This window comes from Procambarus clarkii, chromosome 44 (assembly GCF_040958095.1).
Source record: "Procambarus clarkii isolate CNS0578487 chromosome 44, FALCON_Pclarkii_2.0, whole genome shotgun sequence".
In the NCBI taxonomy this organism is placed as follows: domain Eukaryota; kingdom Metazoa; phylum Arthropoda; class Malacostraca; order Decapoda; family Cambaridae; genus Procambarus; species Procambarus clarkii.
Window position 1 is genome coordinate 28,265,197 of NC_091193.1, and position 15,594 is coordinate 28,280,790.

General features: G+C 47.3%; 1 protein-coding gene across 4 annotated transcripts in view; it reads left to right on the top strand.

The window, feature by feature from the left end:
- The window catches only part of LOC123745434 (N-chimaerin), a 145,138-nt gene that overhangs the window by 82,041 nt on the left and 47,503 nt on the right, over positions 1-15,594 (top strand). The window lies entirely within an intron of this gene.

Consider the following 15,594-nt stretch of genomic DNA (forward strand, 5'->3'; position numbering starts at 1 on the left):
CTAATAAGGGATTATACGGAGTTTGGGACTGTGGACAGGATAATTGAACTCCGGCTTTGTAATTATATATCATCCACACAAGCTGAACTGCAGGCCATTCTGGCGTGTTTGGAGGAAGTACGTCATGACGACAAAAATGTTTTTGTATTTGTCGATAGCCGAGGAGCACTGGAGTCCTTAAACAGTCGAAACCCAGTCTTCATGTCTATAGTGGAGGACTGTAAGAGAAGAATAACTGAGATACAGCTGAAAGGTTATAGTGTGAAATTCATGTGGATTCCATCTCATGTTGGAATAGTGCTCAACGAGGTGGCGGATGACTTGGCCAAACGTGCCACATCAAAACCACAAGTTGACATTGAATGTGAATTCACAATGAGACAAATAAGAAGCAAAATCAGAAATATTCAGGCACAGGCGGGAGTGGAGAGGAGAGAGATAATGTATGAGAGTAGTCAAACCATGCAACACTACATGTATGTGAGTCAAAACACCCATTTCACTTATGGTAAAAGGAGAAATGCTTGGAGTGACTCTGTGTACATGCGGCTCAGGCTTGGGTACAAATATTACTGGGAATATGGGATAGATGTTCATGATAATGACACGAAGTGTAAACTATGTGGTATGTTAAGGTCTCACACCCTTGCCCATTATATTCTTGATTGTCCGTTGATTAATGTATATAGAAACACTGAGATAAGGACTGTTCCTGAACAAATAGCCTGGATGTGTCACAACGGAAAGGTTGATGATATTCTTGAGAGATATAAGAATTTTGCACCAAGATTGTAATATTTTGTTGAATTATCTGCAGGTGTCTTGCAAATTGTCTATACAGTATACCTAGGTCATAAAAGTATTTGTGTGTACGTCTGATACCATACTACTTGTGAGGGAGGAAATGTATATTTTTACCTCTCAGAATGTTTGGTAATGTGTTTATTTGTGATGTGTGTCTATGTATATATTAACACGTTGTACTGAATGGGGTGAGAATAGCTTGAGCTACCTCATCCCTTTGTGTGTATTTTACCTCAATAAACTTATTTCAATTTCAATTTCAATTTAGATCTCTTTCTTTATCAGAATTTTTAAAGATTTCTCACATAATTTATAGGTTGTGTGGGGTCTATGTTCTGTTATTCCACACTCCATAACATGGCATTTATTCACATTAGATTCCATTTGTCAAGTGGTGCTCCAATGAACAAATCCACAAGGGCCGTGGCGAGAATTCAAAACTGCGTCCACGAGCATCCCAGACACTGCCTTAATCGACTGAGCTACGACAGGGTTAAAAGAGTTGAAACCGAAATTCTACTGAACTTACTGGATCCCGTAGCCTCTCTGAGGCACAAACCAAGATTTTTACACAACTCCCCCCTGCACCCGAGCTATGTCAATAGGCCGTTCTCCCTCTTCACCCTTACATCATTACACACAGAGATCACACTAACGTGATGCATCAAATGAACAAATCTACAAGGGCTGTGACGAGGATTCAAACCTGTGTCCAGGAGCATCCCAGACATTGCCTTAATCCCAGGCACTGCCATCGATTGGGTCAAGCATCCAGAAAGGTAAGCATTCTAAAACAAACCCCAATTCTGGCTAAAATTGCTACAAAAAGCCGAACTAGTGGATAGAACTCCCCAACAGAAAACAAGCAAACTAGTATGACGTCACACGTCACAGGGCCGCTGTCTGTGCAGCTCCCTCCTCCCCGGGAGGGGGAAGGGAGCAAAGACGACAAAGTCACTGAGGCATTAGAAGAAAAACAGAACGCTGATGTGATATACACGGACTTCGCAAAGGCTTTCGATAAATGTGACCATGGCGTGATAGCACACAAAATGAAGTCAATGGGAATAGTCGATAAAGTAGGACGCTGGATACTCAGTTTTCTGTCAAACAGGACTCGGCGAGTAACGGTCAACCATTTAAAATCTAGTCCAAGTGTAGTTAAAAGCTCTGTACCTCAGGGTACAGTCCTTGCACCGCTGCTTTTCCTTATTCTCATATCAGATATAGACGAAAATACAAGTCACAGCTTCGTATCATCCTTTGCAGATGACACAAAAATCAGTATGAAAATTTTCTCTGCTGAAGACATTGAAAAACTTCAAGCTGATATTAATAAAGTTTTTGACTGGGCATCAGAAAATAACATGATGTTTAACAGTGATAAATTCCAGATACTCAGGTATGGTAAAAATGAGGACCTTAAACATAATACAGGGTATAAAACACAATCAAATGTGCCCATAGTAGGAAAACAGCATGTAAAGGATTTGGGAATAATAAAGTCTGACGACCTAACGTTTAGGGAGCATAACCAAGCAAATATTGCGACAGCCAGAAAAATGATAGGATGGATTACGAGAACTTTCATATCCAGGGATCCCATCACAATGGTTGTACTCTTCTAGTCACTTGTGTTGTCCCGTCTTGAGTACTGCTCAGTACTCACTTGCCCCTTCAGAGCAGGAGAGATTGCTGAAATTGAGGGAATACAGAGAACATATACGGCATGCATAGACGCGATAAAGCACCTAAATTATTGGGGTCGTCTCAAAGCTCTCCAAATGTACTCACTAGAAAGAAGACGAGAGAGATATCAAATAATATACACCTGGAAGATACTGGAGGGCCAAGTACCAAATCTACACAGAAAAATAACAACGTACTGGAGTGAACGATATGGAAGAAAATGCAGAATAGAACCAGTGAAGAGCAGGGGTGCCATAGGCACAATCTGAGAACACTGTATAAACATCAGAGGTCCACGGTTGTTCAACACCCTCCCAGCAAGCATAAGAAATATTGCCGGAACAACTGTGGACATTTTCAAGAGGAAACTAGATTTATTCCTCCAAGGAGTTCCGGACCAACCGGGCTGTGGTGGATATGTGGGCCTGCGGGCCGCTCCAAGCAACAGCCTAGTGGACCAAACTCTCACAAGTCAAGCCTGGCCTCGGGCTGGGCTTGGGGAGTAGAAGAACTCCCAGAACCCCATCAACCAGGTATCAACCAGGTAAGGGGGAGTCCCAGACCTCTCACACCGGCTATCCACCCATCAGTTCTTCGGCTGATGCTATAGGCACCGGTTGTGTGCTCCGGCTCCAATAGTTGTTTCAGCACAGTATCTAGAGTGTGGTGTATGTCTTCTAGGTGGTACGTGAGCTGGGAGTGAGTCTCCAGTACTCGGGCTACATGCGCCTAGGGTTCCCTTTCCAAGGTGTTCTGTAAGTACAATGGGGCCTCGACTTACGATGCTAATCCGTTCCCAGAGATGGATCGTAAGTCGAAATATCGTAAGTCGAAGCGATTTTTCCCATAAGAAATAAAGGGATTTTAAATTAATCCGTTCCCCACCCTCCAAAATATTAACATACAAATACATTTTATACTGAATACAATGTTTTTTTCTAACTACAATACAGTACCAAAGTTTCTCTTACCTTTATGGAGGGCTTTTGATGGCGTATGGAAGATGGTGATGAGGGGGGAGGAGGAGAGTTGTTACTGTTTGGAAGGGGGAGTCCCCTTCCATTATCACATCAGGCAGTGATGTTTTCTCTGGGGTACTCTCTTTCCTATGTTTTGCCTGAATACCACTAGGACCTGGTTGTGGTTCAGTGCTTGTTTGTCTCACTACAAATTTGTCAAGAGACATTTGTTTTTCCCTTCGTTTTAACATTTGTCTGTAATGATGCATCACAGTGTCATTGAATAGGTTAAGGCAACGACCTACTGCAGCTTGATTTGGGAGAGTCGTTTCAGCAAAGGTTTGCAATTCTTTCCTTGCTGCACTCATTTTCTTAATTGTTGAGGAAGAGACATTCTGTACCCTTGTTTCTGCTCTATGGTCATCCTTACATGGGTTTTCAAATGTTGAGCCTTACCACTGACTTTCCTAGGACTCATGGCGTGACATATAATAATTGCTTTAATGTTCAAATTGCAAAAAAATCACCACAAAAGCAGAATTTCTTATAGGCGCGATCGTCACTTAGCGGGCAGCTGTAGTAAACTGAGGCAGGTCAGCCGCGTAACCGGATACCATGCGCTCGGTTGATCCGAACGTATACCAACAAATATCGGAAGTCAAAGACACCATCGGATGTCGAGTCGCATTTTTCGATGAAATTTACATCGTAACTCGAAATTATCGTAAGTAGGGGCAATCGTATGTCTAGGTGCCACTGTACTGCCCTTGGGGCAATTTTCCACAAGTTCCTTGGGTCCTGCCCCTGCTAGGCCGTTTACTGCTTGGTTTTCGGCCGCTCTTTGTGTGCTCGGGTGTTCTGTCTCCCTTGTTCGCCTTAGGGTAAGGGGCAGTTTTGCACTGGTGGGGCGCAGGGTACTGTGCAGCTTGTCTTTACCAATCATGGCGGCCGGCTCTGTTCCGCTTGGGTATGCTGTCCTCTTGCAGGGTTTTCTTTTTATTTTTTGTTTATCTACCTGGTGAGGGGGTCTGCCTTCATTCTTGCCCCTTGTGTCCCTTGTGTTCTGAGTATTATTCTGGTGGTTCCCCCTGCTAGGTCCCCATGAGTGTACACGTCCCGTGGGTTCAACTCTTAGAAAGTTGTTTGGTAGCTTTGGGCACCGGTTAGCATTACCCTGCCTAGGATTACCTGAGTGCGAGTCCTCTTATAGTAAACGCTCGGGACTCTGGGAAACCCCTCTGGGCGCACGGGGGTCTGATGGATGTAACCCCGGAGTCCCCTCTCGCTTCCAGCGAGTTTGAGGGTTGCTCTCATCCCTTGTCTCAGGGTGACTGTTTTGCCTCCATCTGCTGCCTGTGGGGTCGGTGACACCTTCGACCCGGAGTTCTGCGAGTTTTGTTGCTCGTTGTGGCTCGGTTACCCAGTTGTGCTGACTAAGTGGGTGCAGGCAGCAGGGGCATTGCACTTTGAGCCTTGGTGGTGGCAACGCTCTCGTTTGTTTGCTCCCCGGGAGCCCCAGGGCTGCCCCGTTTTGGTTCGTGTTGGGACTTGGGGGTGTTGGTTGCTTTGGTTCCTTCCACGCCCCCCTTGTCTTTCCCCTGGATCCCCCCTTCCTGCCTACATCTGGTTCCTTACCGTCTGTGGGATCGGGGCGGGGTTCGATGGTTTTGAGACTCGGGCAGTCTAGGGGTCTTCCCCTTCCGGGGTAGTGACGGGGGCATTTGAGCCTGTTCCTCTAGCTGCGTTGTAAGTGTCTGCTAGTGGGCTCCCTTCCTTAGTATTTTCGTGGCTGCCCCAGTTTTCTGGTATGGCCGGGGCTTTGGGGGGACGACTCGGCCCCGGGGCCTGTCGTGTGGGTTCCCGGGGCTGGGGGGGGGGCTGACTTGGGGGGCCTTGGCCCCGTAGGACCCAGCGGGGCTTTTTTCTTCCCCTCTAGGGGGGGCTTGTGGTTATGTGGAGAGGGGCAGGAGAGCGAAGATAAGGAGCCCAAAGGGAACCCAAGGGTTGGGTTCCCTTTGGGCTCCTTGTCTTCGCTTCGTTGGCCGGTTTTGTGTCGCTGCTTCCTCTTTTGGCTCCTGTCCCGTGTGATGGGTTCTTTTTCTACTTCGCGGTTCCCTAGGGTTGCGTTCTGTTTGGCTACTTTTCTTGTGCGGTAGTCCTGGTTGGCGCCTTCCTGCAGAGTGGGTTGTGCAGTTCGGCCAGCGTGTCCTGTGCATGCGCCACGGGAGTTTGCTTTGGTCTGGGCGGTGTGTTTCAGTGCTGGTGTTTTGCGCCCTTTTTTCTCAGGTGCTTCGCCTCTCACTCTTCTCCCTTCTCCGGTATGTGCCCCTTCGCTCCGGGGGTGTCCTGGATTACAGCTGTGGGAAGGACGCCGAGGTTTTCCCTGTGCCATGGGTGTGGGCCTCCTCCTTCGCCTCTACCCTGCTCTCCTGCTTGTCCGTCTCTAGCTTCTTCAGCTGGCGGTGCTCCCAGGATCTTCTGGGCACTGTTTGGTCGTGTCACGTTTGTGCCTCCGTTCGACAGGTGAGTTTCTGCGGTCTGGCGTCTTTCGGCCGGGCGCTGGATGCGAAGATGTTTATATACCTGTCTTTATTTAGGTACAGTATATTTATGTACAAATGAGATCGTTAGCACACCGGTGACTGTCCCTTTTCAACCCTTCCAGTCCTACTCATGTGCATGTCCAACCCATGCTAGTCATTCAGGGGACCCACCTCTTTCGTGTTATGAGGTGTGTAGGTTGTGGTGCTGGTTATAAACTCACCTGATAGGGCTCTCCTGGTTGTACTTGCGGGGTTTGAGCTCTGGCTCTTGGGTCCCACCTATATGGAAGAACATGCGGGTATGTACCAGTAGAGTGCAGTGGTGCCATAGGCACAATCGGGGAACACTGTATAAACATCAGAGGTCTGCGGTTGTTACACCTCCTACCTGCGAGCATACGCCATAGTGCCGGTAAATCTGTGGACTTCCAAGGAACACTAGCCTGTTTTCGAATAGAGGTTCCGGCCCATCCTGGCTGTGGTGGGTATGTGGGCCTGCGGGCCGCTCCAAGCAACAGCCTGGTGGACCAACCTCTCACAAGTCAAGCCTAGCCTCGGGCTGGGCTTGTGGAGTAAATGAACTCCCGGAACCCCATCCAGCAGGTATCGAGCAGGTATCTCCATCGTTGGTCGCCTGGTGTGCAGGTTCCAGGGCCTGCTGGGTTCTGTCGTGTGTCTGTTGGCCCTGTCTGGGGTCTGCCTGCACCGTTCTCTGCCTTTGCAGAGGCAAGTTGCTACTTATATGTTGTGTGTTGCGGTGGTGCATGTTGCTGCTGCTGCACGTGTGCATTGGTAACGTGTTTCGCCGTGGCGTGTCCTTGTTCCTGTGTCCGGTTGTGGTGTGGCACTTTGCTGCCGTTTTGTGCCTGGGGTTTGCGTATGGGGGTTTTCTTGTTGTTTTACGTGGTCTTTGGGTCCCTGGCTTGGCCCTTCCATGTGCGTGGGGTTCTGTCCCTGCCTGATTCTCCACCCCTGGTTGTTTCCTGAGGTTTGAGCTTTGACGCTTTCATCCTACCTCTCTCCAGTCGCTTCCCTGGCATCTCCTTTGGTCGGTTTTGCCTGCACTTGCTGCTGTAGGGGGGAGGGGTCAGTTTTCTACCGCTTCCTTTCCTTGTGCGTTCCCTTTGTTGCCTCCTCTGCCGCAGGGGTGTTCTTCGTGCGTTCTTGGCTTCTTGGGCGTTCTTTCAGCCTGTGTCCTATGGTACGCTTATGTGTCTTGGTCTATTTGTGTCTTGGTCGTACCCCTTGGTTCAGGTACTGTTCTGGTGGCAACCCTTTACGCCTTCTTCGGTTTTCCTGGCTTGCCCTGCCAGTTGATTTTTCAGGGTCTTGCAACGTCTCGCGACGGACACATCATTTCTGATCTCCTGGCGGGCTTGCTTACATTGGGAAGCTTTCTGTTCAGCAGACGTTCCATCTCCTTTGTGCCGCCTAGGCTTGGTGGTCGCGCCCGAGATCTTTCCATGGCTCTGCCTTTTCCTGGGCTCAGAGGAGCCTTGTCGGGACTGATTACGTTCAGCCTCGCGTGTCTCGCCTCCGGTTGGTGGTCTGGTGGCTTCGTTGTAGGTGTCCCAGCTGCGTACTTCTTCTTGGCTTCTGTATGAGATATTTTGGCGGTCCTTCCTTTTCCTCTTGTCCCTTCTTAGGTGGGTGCATTGTTTCACCTTCGGCCTGTTCATGCACCGCTTGCACCATCCTGGTCTCTGGTCAGCGTGCTCTGTCTTCTCCTCGGTTGGTGGTGCCCCTTCGGCTCCGGTTTGTGTTTCATCGGCTCTTTTTTTTCTGTTGGCATTTGCCTCTGGGGGTCGGGTTGCTGGGCTTCTTGCTCCCCCCCAGGGGTTTTCTGCTCCTTCGGTTTTGGCGTTTTTGGTTGTTCGGTGGCAGCAGTCTCCCTCTTTTCTGGCACGAGATGGGGCTGCTGCATTCCGGAGGGGTCCTTGGGTTGTTGGTGCTTGGTTGGTTGGGCTGGGGGTGTGTCGTGTTTTGTGTTCAGTGGCGGCTCTCTGCTGTTCTTTGCGTTCCGCGGCCTCTATATCCGGGGTGCGCTTTGAGTTGAACCGGTTCCGTTCTTCCCTGTTCGTGGGTGATGGTGTCCCGGGTTGTCAGCTATGTTATTGCGGCTAGCCTGCCTGTGTTCTTTCCCCCATGCCTGTGGCATTTGTGGCTTCGCTGCTCTTGCTGCCGTCTGGGCGGCGTGTCTTTGCTGTCATTCGGCTACGGGTCTTTTGGTGTTCGTACAGGGACCGTGCTGCTCGTTGTCTCGTGTTGTTCCCAGGCCCTTTTCGGGGCTGTGTCGCCTTGGGTTGGCGTTTGCTGCCGGTTGTCTCGCTTCCATTGAGGGGTGCGTGGTGTCCGCCTCCCAATTCCGTCCCTTTGACCTTCTGTGGGTAGTTAGTTCCAGGGAGCCGTCGAGGCTCCCCCCAGAAAACCAGCGTTGAATGTAATGAAATGCCATTTTCTGGGTGAGACCCGGAGGCTCCCCGGCAACCCTCCCTCCTGTCAGCGTTTTTTTGCATATTTTGACATCCAGCCTCAGAACTGATGGGTGGATAGCCGGCGTGATAGGTCTGGGGCTCCCCCTTCCCCTTCCCGGGGAAGGGGAAGCTGCGCAGACAGCAGCGAAGTGACGTGTGACGTCATACTAGTTTGCTTGTTTTCTATTGGGGAGTTCTATCCACTAGTTCGGCTTTTGGTAACAATTTTAACCAGAATGGGGGATTGTTTTGGAATGCTTACCTCTCTGGATGCTTGACCCGGTCGATGGCAGACATAGAATGCTTCCAACCACACGGGGGTTTCTATAGGCCATTGCTCCCCTTGCCTCTCTGAGGGGGCCAGGTTCTGGCCGTGGTCCCCTGTAGGCCCTAGAATTTCATACACATGACTGATGCCAAAGTCTGACATTAGCATATCAGCCTGGTAAAGCTCCGGGGAGCCTCCGGGTCTCACCCAGAAAATGACGTTTCATTACATTCAATGCTGGGTTTTTCCTGTAAAATCTCTGTGGCTCGATCATAGAAACTGAGTAAATTCGTTACACAGGATCTTCCAGATTGAAAACCATACTAACTGTCTGATATTATATAATTTTTCTCCAGGTGTTCTACCCATTAAGTTTTAATGATTTTTTCCAATATTTTGACTATTACATTTGTCAATGATATAGGCCTGTAATTTTTTTTTTTTTTTTTGGGGGGGGGGGGGGGGGGGAGTCTTCTCTGCTGCCACTTTTGTAGATTGGAACTATGTTAGCCTTTTTCCATACAACTGCTACAACTCCTGTACACAGGGATGCCTGAAATATCAGTTGAAGTGGAATGCTTAGCTCAAGTGCACATTCAGAAGCCATGGTCAATGCTTTAGTGGGCTTTATCCTGTGGCAGCTTTACACTGCTACCTTAGTGCCGCCAGTTCTACTTTGGTGGGCACTTTGTGCACTGTTCTGGCTTCCCTATCTTGAGGTTATCTTGAGATGATTTCGGGGCTTTAGTGTCCCCGCGGCCCGGTCCTCGACCAGGCCTCCACCCCCAGGAAGCAGCCCGTGACAGCTGACTAACACCCAGGTACCTATTTTACTGCTAGGTAACAGGGGCATAGGGTGAAAGAAACTCTGCCCATTGTTTCTCGCCAGCGCCTGGGATCGAACCCAGGACCACAGGATCACAAGTCCAGTGTGCTGTCCGCTCGGCCGACCGGCTCCCAAATTCCATGGCTCAGGTATGTCAAGTTGTGCGCAGTGTCATTCAGTCTAGCCAGCCTTCAGTCTACCCTCGTGTTCATGCTGTCCATGTGTATGCTGCTCTGACGGCTGTTTTCGTTCATCTTTTGGGCCGATATTCGGACACGAGGGTTTTGTTGGGCAAATGAGGTCTTGGAGGCCTGGGGCCAGATTCATGATGCAGTTACGCAAGTACTTACGAATGTGTACATCTTTCCTCAATGTTTGACAGCTTTGGTTACATTTATTAAACAGTTTACAAGCATGAAAACTTCCCAATTAACTGTTGTTATAAACAGCCTCCTGGTGCTTCGTAGCTCATTAACTGTTTAATAATTGTCTACAAAGCTGCCAAAGATTGAGAAAAGATGGGCAGGTTCGTAAGTGCTTGCATAACTGCTTCGGGAATCTGGCCCCTGGCATCTTGTCACTGTCCTTGGTTTCTTGGCGGCCTTGTGTTGCTTTGGGGCGTGTGTCATGGTCATCTATCTCTTCTTCGGTAGTTAGCTTCAGGGAGCCGACGCGGCTGTTATGGCTCCCATATAATAATATGGCTAGTGATCCACAGCATCGCTGGAAAACATAGCCTGGCCAATAATCAATAAACGTCTAGGGTATACAAGGGTTAGCAAAACCTATTCCAGTTTACTGGGGCATATAGCATAGGTTACCATAAGAAAATTACAATCTCAGTAACTCACATTCTATTACTTCATCCAGCTTCTTAAAGTTTTGCATGATCATCAACAGGCCTCAAAACTGCATACACTTAACACTAGCTGACATCAGGCTCTATCCTGGTGCAGTGGGACAATAGTGCCTTTTATTCTGATAATACCAAAACAGGATGGTGGTGTCACAATCATTAACAAGTGAGGTTGAGGAATCAATATCATACATAGCACAATGACATCACTTAAGATCCTCAGGTACCCACCTCAATAATATATATAAAAGCACCTACTACCTGGTATAAATGATGTACAACGGTAAAAATAATCCATGGTAAACACTACTGCATAATATTAAATATCCTAGCAGTCAATTAATATAAATAAGGCCACTAAAACCCGTACCGAGGCGACGAGTCTGTGGAAATGACTGGGCCGGGGCGGGGCGGGGCGACGAGTCGGAGGAAATGGAATTGGAACAGAAAGATAAAGAAAAATCCTAAATATTTTTTCACATACGCAAAATCAAAATAAAAAACCTCCACCAGTATTGAACCTTTAATTACAACTGAAGGTACGTACACAGAGGACAACAAAGAAATTAGTGAAATTCTAAGAAGCCAGTATAAAGCTATGTTTAGCATACCAATAAACAACATGAAAGTTGATGATCAAGACAGCTTCTTTATGAATGTCATTCAAGCTGCAGATAATATAACGGATATTAACACAAACTCGGAAGACTTTGAAAGAGAAATGGACAATATGCCCATGCACTCAGCTCCTGGGCCGGACTCGTGGAATTCAATATTCATTAAGAAATGTAAAGTACCAGTAGCGCGAGCGCTCAGCATAATATGGAGAAAGAGCCTGGATACAGGGGAGATACCAGCTGCACTTAAATCTGCAGATATAGCTCTTCTACACAAGGGAGGTAGTAAAGCCTTGGCAAAAAAAATTATAGACCAGTTGCATTAACATCACACTTAACCACCGTGCTGCGCCGAGTTTATTGTGAAATTCCCGCGGTGCGCATGAAATAAAGTGTTCCCCCAAAAAATATTTTCTTAGTAAAATGATAAATTCCCTTCCCTGAACATGTCTATGTAAAAATAAATACCAAATTCCACTTACTTTGGCTGTGGGGACATGGACAAGGTGCGCTGTGACATCATCAGGGCCTGGTCGCCCGTGTGTGAATCGCCCAGACACGGTCATGCGGGCCATTCAAGCACCGGGTGTTGCCACAAATATATTTTCAATTATTTATTTTATGTATTTCCAATGCAGTTTTATTTGTTTTTTTATTGTATATGATGCATATTTGTGTCCTTTACAATATGTATACAGTAGAACGTTCATAATGTTCCATGGAACTGTGACACATATGTGTCAGTAATGTGTCCACAATAAATGCTTATTGTTGCAATATTACCTGTTAAAAATTCACTAAAATTACAATATGTACAGTTTCACACACTATTTACACAGTAACACACTGTATTACACACTCAGTACTTCGGAAATGAGTAATAATCAACGAAGTAGTCCATGGTACACAGCGCGACTTTGCTCTCAGTGCACCAGGTACAGATAAATTTTCTCTTCCTGTTTCTTCATTCTGTGTGCTTGCAAATAATGCACTCATGTACACCCTTGGCTTTAGTACTTGTAGGGTGTATGTAGCCAAGCTTGTAAAGCATGAGGTAGTATTGAAAAAGATTATAGGAAAAGATCAATTTGTAAGGTAGTCTTGAAAAGATCGCTTTGTATGGTCCCACACAGGAAGCGTTTCAGCTTACCTCAAGAGTGTCCGTCAGTCAGAAAGAGATTCAGCTAGCCTCAAAGAGTGTCCGTCAGTTAGGAAGAGATTCAGGTATTCTTGAAAATATTTATGGAAACCACCACCATGACAGCCGCTAAAACTGTTCATCTATGCTACTTGTATCAGATGCATCATCACTGAACGCAGAAAACGATTCATCTATGTATCATCTAAATTTACAGTCTCCGTGGTGTAGTGGTAAGACACTCGCCTGGCGTTCCGCGAGCGCTTTGTCATGGGTTCGTATCCTGTCCGGGGAGGATTTACTGGGCGCAAATCCTTAACTGTAGCCTCTGTTGATCAGTCCAGGAGGCCTGGTCGACGACCGGGCCGCGGGGACGCTGAGCCCCGGAAGCACCTCAAGGTAACCTCAAGGCAACCTCTGTTTAACACAACAGTAAAATGCGTACTTGGTTGTAACAACGATTCTTCGCGGCGGGGATCGTATTCCAGGGACCTGCCCGAAACGCTACACGTACTAGTGGCTGTACAAGAATGTAACAACTCTTGTATATATCTCAAAAAAAAAAATAAAAATAAATTGGAGATAGTATAGGATTGCAAGGGTGACGCTCAGAGCTGCAACTGGATACGCTTGCTGTATCGTCCTCATAGATACTGTATCACTTGCATCCGACCTTTGTGTTAGGTCCTTATTGCGCCTAGCTTCACCAATATTATGACCCTTATGTTCTTCAAACAATAAGGTTTGAATTTCACCGACAGAGCGTTAATCTTTCAACACCCCGTCGGACAGGTGTTTGGGAGCCAGAGGCGCGTGCGCCATCCATGGTTGCTCATTCAGTACTAACCCAGCCAGCAGCCCTAGGACATTCTGGGAATTTTTTCCAAGATGGCTGCCTCTCACTAGAGGTCCTAAGAGTCCATTTCGTACACAACCAACCTCTTACACATTTAGAATTGGTACCGAAAAATCAAAAAGAGTTTTCTCGGTTGGCGCAGTTTCCCGCCGACCGAGAATACTCGGTTGGTGCAGTTAAGTGGTTAATAAAAGTTTTTGAAAAGAGTGATTAGGAATCAAATTTCTAGTTTTATGGAAAATAATGAACTACACAACCCAGGACAACATGGATTTAGAGCAGGAAGATCCTGTCTGTCACGGTTACTCAACCACTATGACAAAATCACAGAAGCTCTAGAAGAAAAGCAAAATGTAGATGACGTATACACAGACTGTGCAAAGGCATTCGACAAATGTGATCATGGAGTGATTACACACAAAATGAGGTCAATGGGAATAACTGGTAAAGTAGGACGCTGGATACTCAATTTCCTGTCGAATAAAACACAAAGAGTAACAGTCAATGAAATAAAATAGTCCAAGCACAGTTAAAAGCTCTGTACCTCAAGGTACAGTCCTTGCACCACTGCTTTTCCTTATTCTCATGTCAGATATAGACAAAAATACAAGTCACAGCTTCGTGTCATTCATTGCAGATGATACAAAAATCGGCATGGAAATTACCTCTGCTGAAGACATTGAAAACTACATGCAGATATCAACAAAGTTTTCGATTGGGCAGCAGAAAATAACATGATGTTTAACATTGATAAATTTCAGGTAATCAGGTACGGCAAAAATGAGGATCTGAAACATAATACAGGGTACAAAACACAATCGAATCTGCCCATAGTAGGAAAAGAGCATGTCAAGGATTTGGGAATAATGATGTCTGACGACCTAACGTTTAGGGAGTATAACCAAGCAAATATTGCGTTAGCCAGAAAAATGATAGGATGGATTACGAGAACTTTCAAGTCCAGAGATCCTATCACAATGGTTGTACTCGTCAAGTCACTTGTGTTGTCCCACCTTGAGTACTGCTCAGTACTCACTTCCCCCTTCAGAGCAGGAGAGATTGCTGAAATAGAGGGAATACAGAGAACATATACGGCACGCATAGACAAGATAAAGCAACTAAATTATTGAGATCGTTTCAAAGCCCTCCAAATGTACTCCCTAGAGAGGAGACGAGAGAGATACCAAATAATATACATATGGAAAATACTGGAGGGCCATGTCCCAAATCTACACAGTAAAATAACAACGTACTGGAGTGAACGATATGGAAGAATATGCAGAATTGAACCAGTGAAGAGCAGGGGTGCCATAGGCACAATCAGAGAACACTGTATAAACATCAGAGGTCCGCGGTTGTTCAACACCCTCCCAGCGAGCATAAGAAATATTGCCGGAACAACAGTGAACGTCTTCAATAGGAAACTAGAATGTTTCCTCCAAGGAGTGCCGGACCAACCGGGCTGTGGTGGGTATGTGGGCCTGCGGGCCACTCCAGGCAATAGGCTTGTGGACCAAACTCTCACAAGTCAAGCCTGGCCTCGGGCCGGGCTTGGGGAGTAGAAGACCTCCCAGAACCCCATCAGCCGGGTATCAGCCAGGTTAGCGCCTACCAGAGCCCTCCCTCGATGTGTTCACGGATTCATCGTCTCTTGGCTGGCGCTTTGTGACCAGTGCTCACCAGGGACAGTGGGGTCCGGCTTTCCATCGGGCTCACAGCACGGTGCGGGGGTTCGCAGCTGTGTGGCTGTCACTCTGGAGGATTCAGGTCACTCGCGGATCAATGATTTGGCTCCATTCAGACTGTTACCTGGTGGTTCATTGCCTGAACCGAGGGGTTCCATGCGGTCCTTGGCTCTTTGGAGCTGGTCGCTTCGGGTGACTCACATGCTGAGTTTTCGGGGTTTGGCTCTCCTGGCGGTTCACTTTTGGGGTGTGTCTAATGTCCTGGCAAACGGCCTATCCACGGAATGGATGGTTGACGTCAACTCGTTCAGTTAGCTCTGTCAGATGTTCGGGCCTCCGGAAGTGGATCTCTTTGCGTCGGTGTGGTCGAGGCGTTTCCCGGTATACGCGGCACCGTTCCCCAACTGCTAGGCCATCGAGGTCGACACCTCCAGGCAGGACTGGGCGAGGTGTGGTTACCTGTACAGTACAACCTCGATTCAACGAACTCCGTCTAGTTTGCACACTTTTCAGGCTGGATTTACTCACCCGGTTTGACAAACAATTGTTCGCCGAAGTGGGGGGATGTTTTGATTTGCTTACGATGTCCAGACAGAGTTCACAGACTGGTGGAAAACTTTCCCATTCTATCACAGATTACAATTAAAAATCCGCTCATATGACAAGTTCGATCACACAAGTGGACCGCACAAGTGGACCGCACAAGTGGACCGCACAAGTGGACCGCACAAGTGGACCACACAAGTGGACCGCCCATGTGGACCACAAGTGGACCGTACATATGGACCACAAGTGGTCCACAAGCTTGCGATGTTGGGACAGAGTTCACAGAGTGGTGGAAAACTGTCTTATTCTATCTATAATTAATATTTCCTTCAT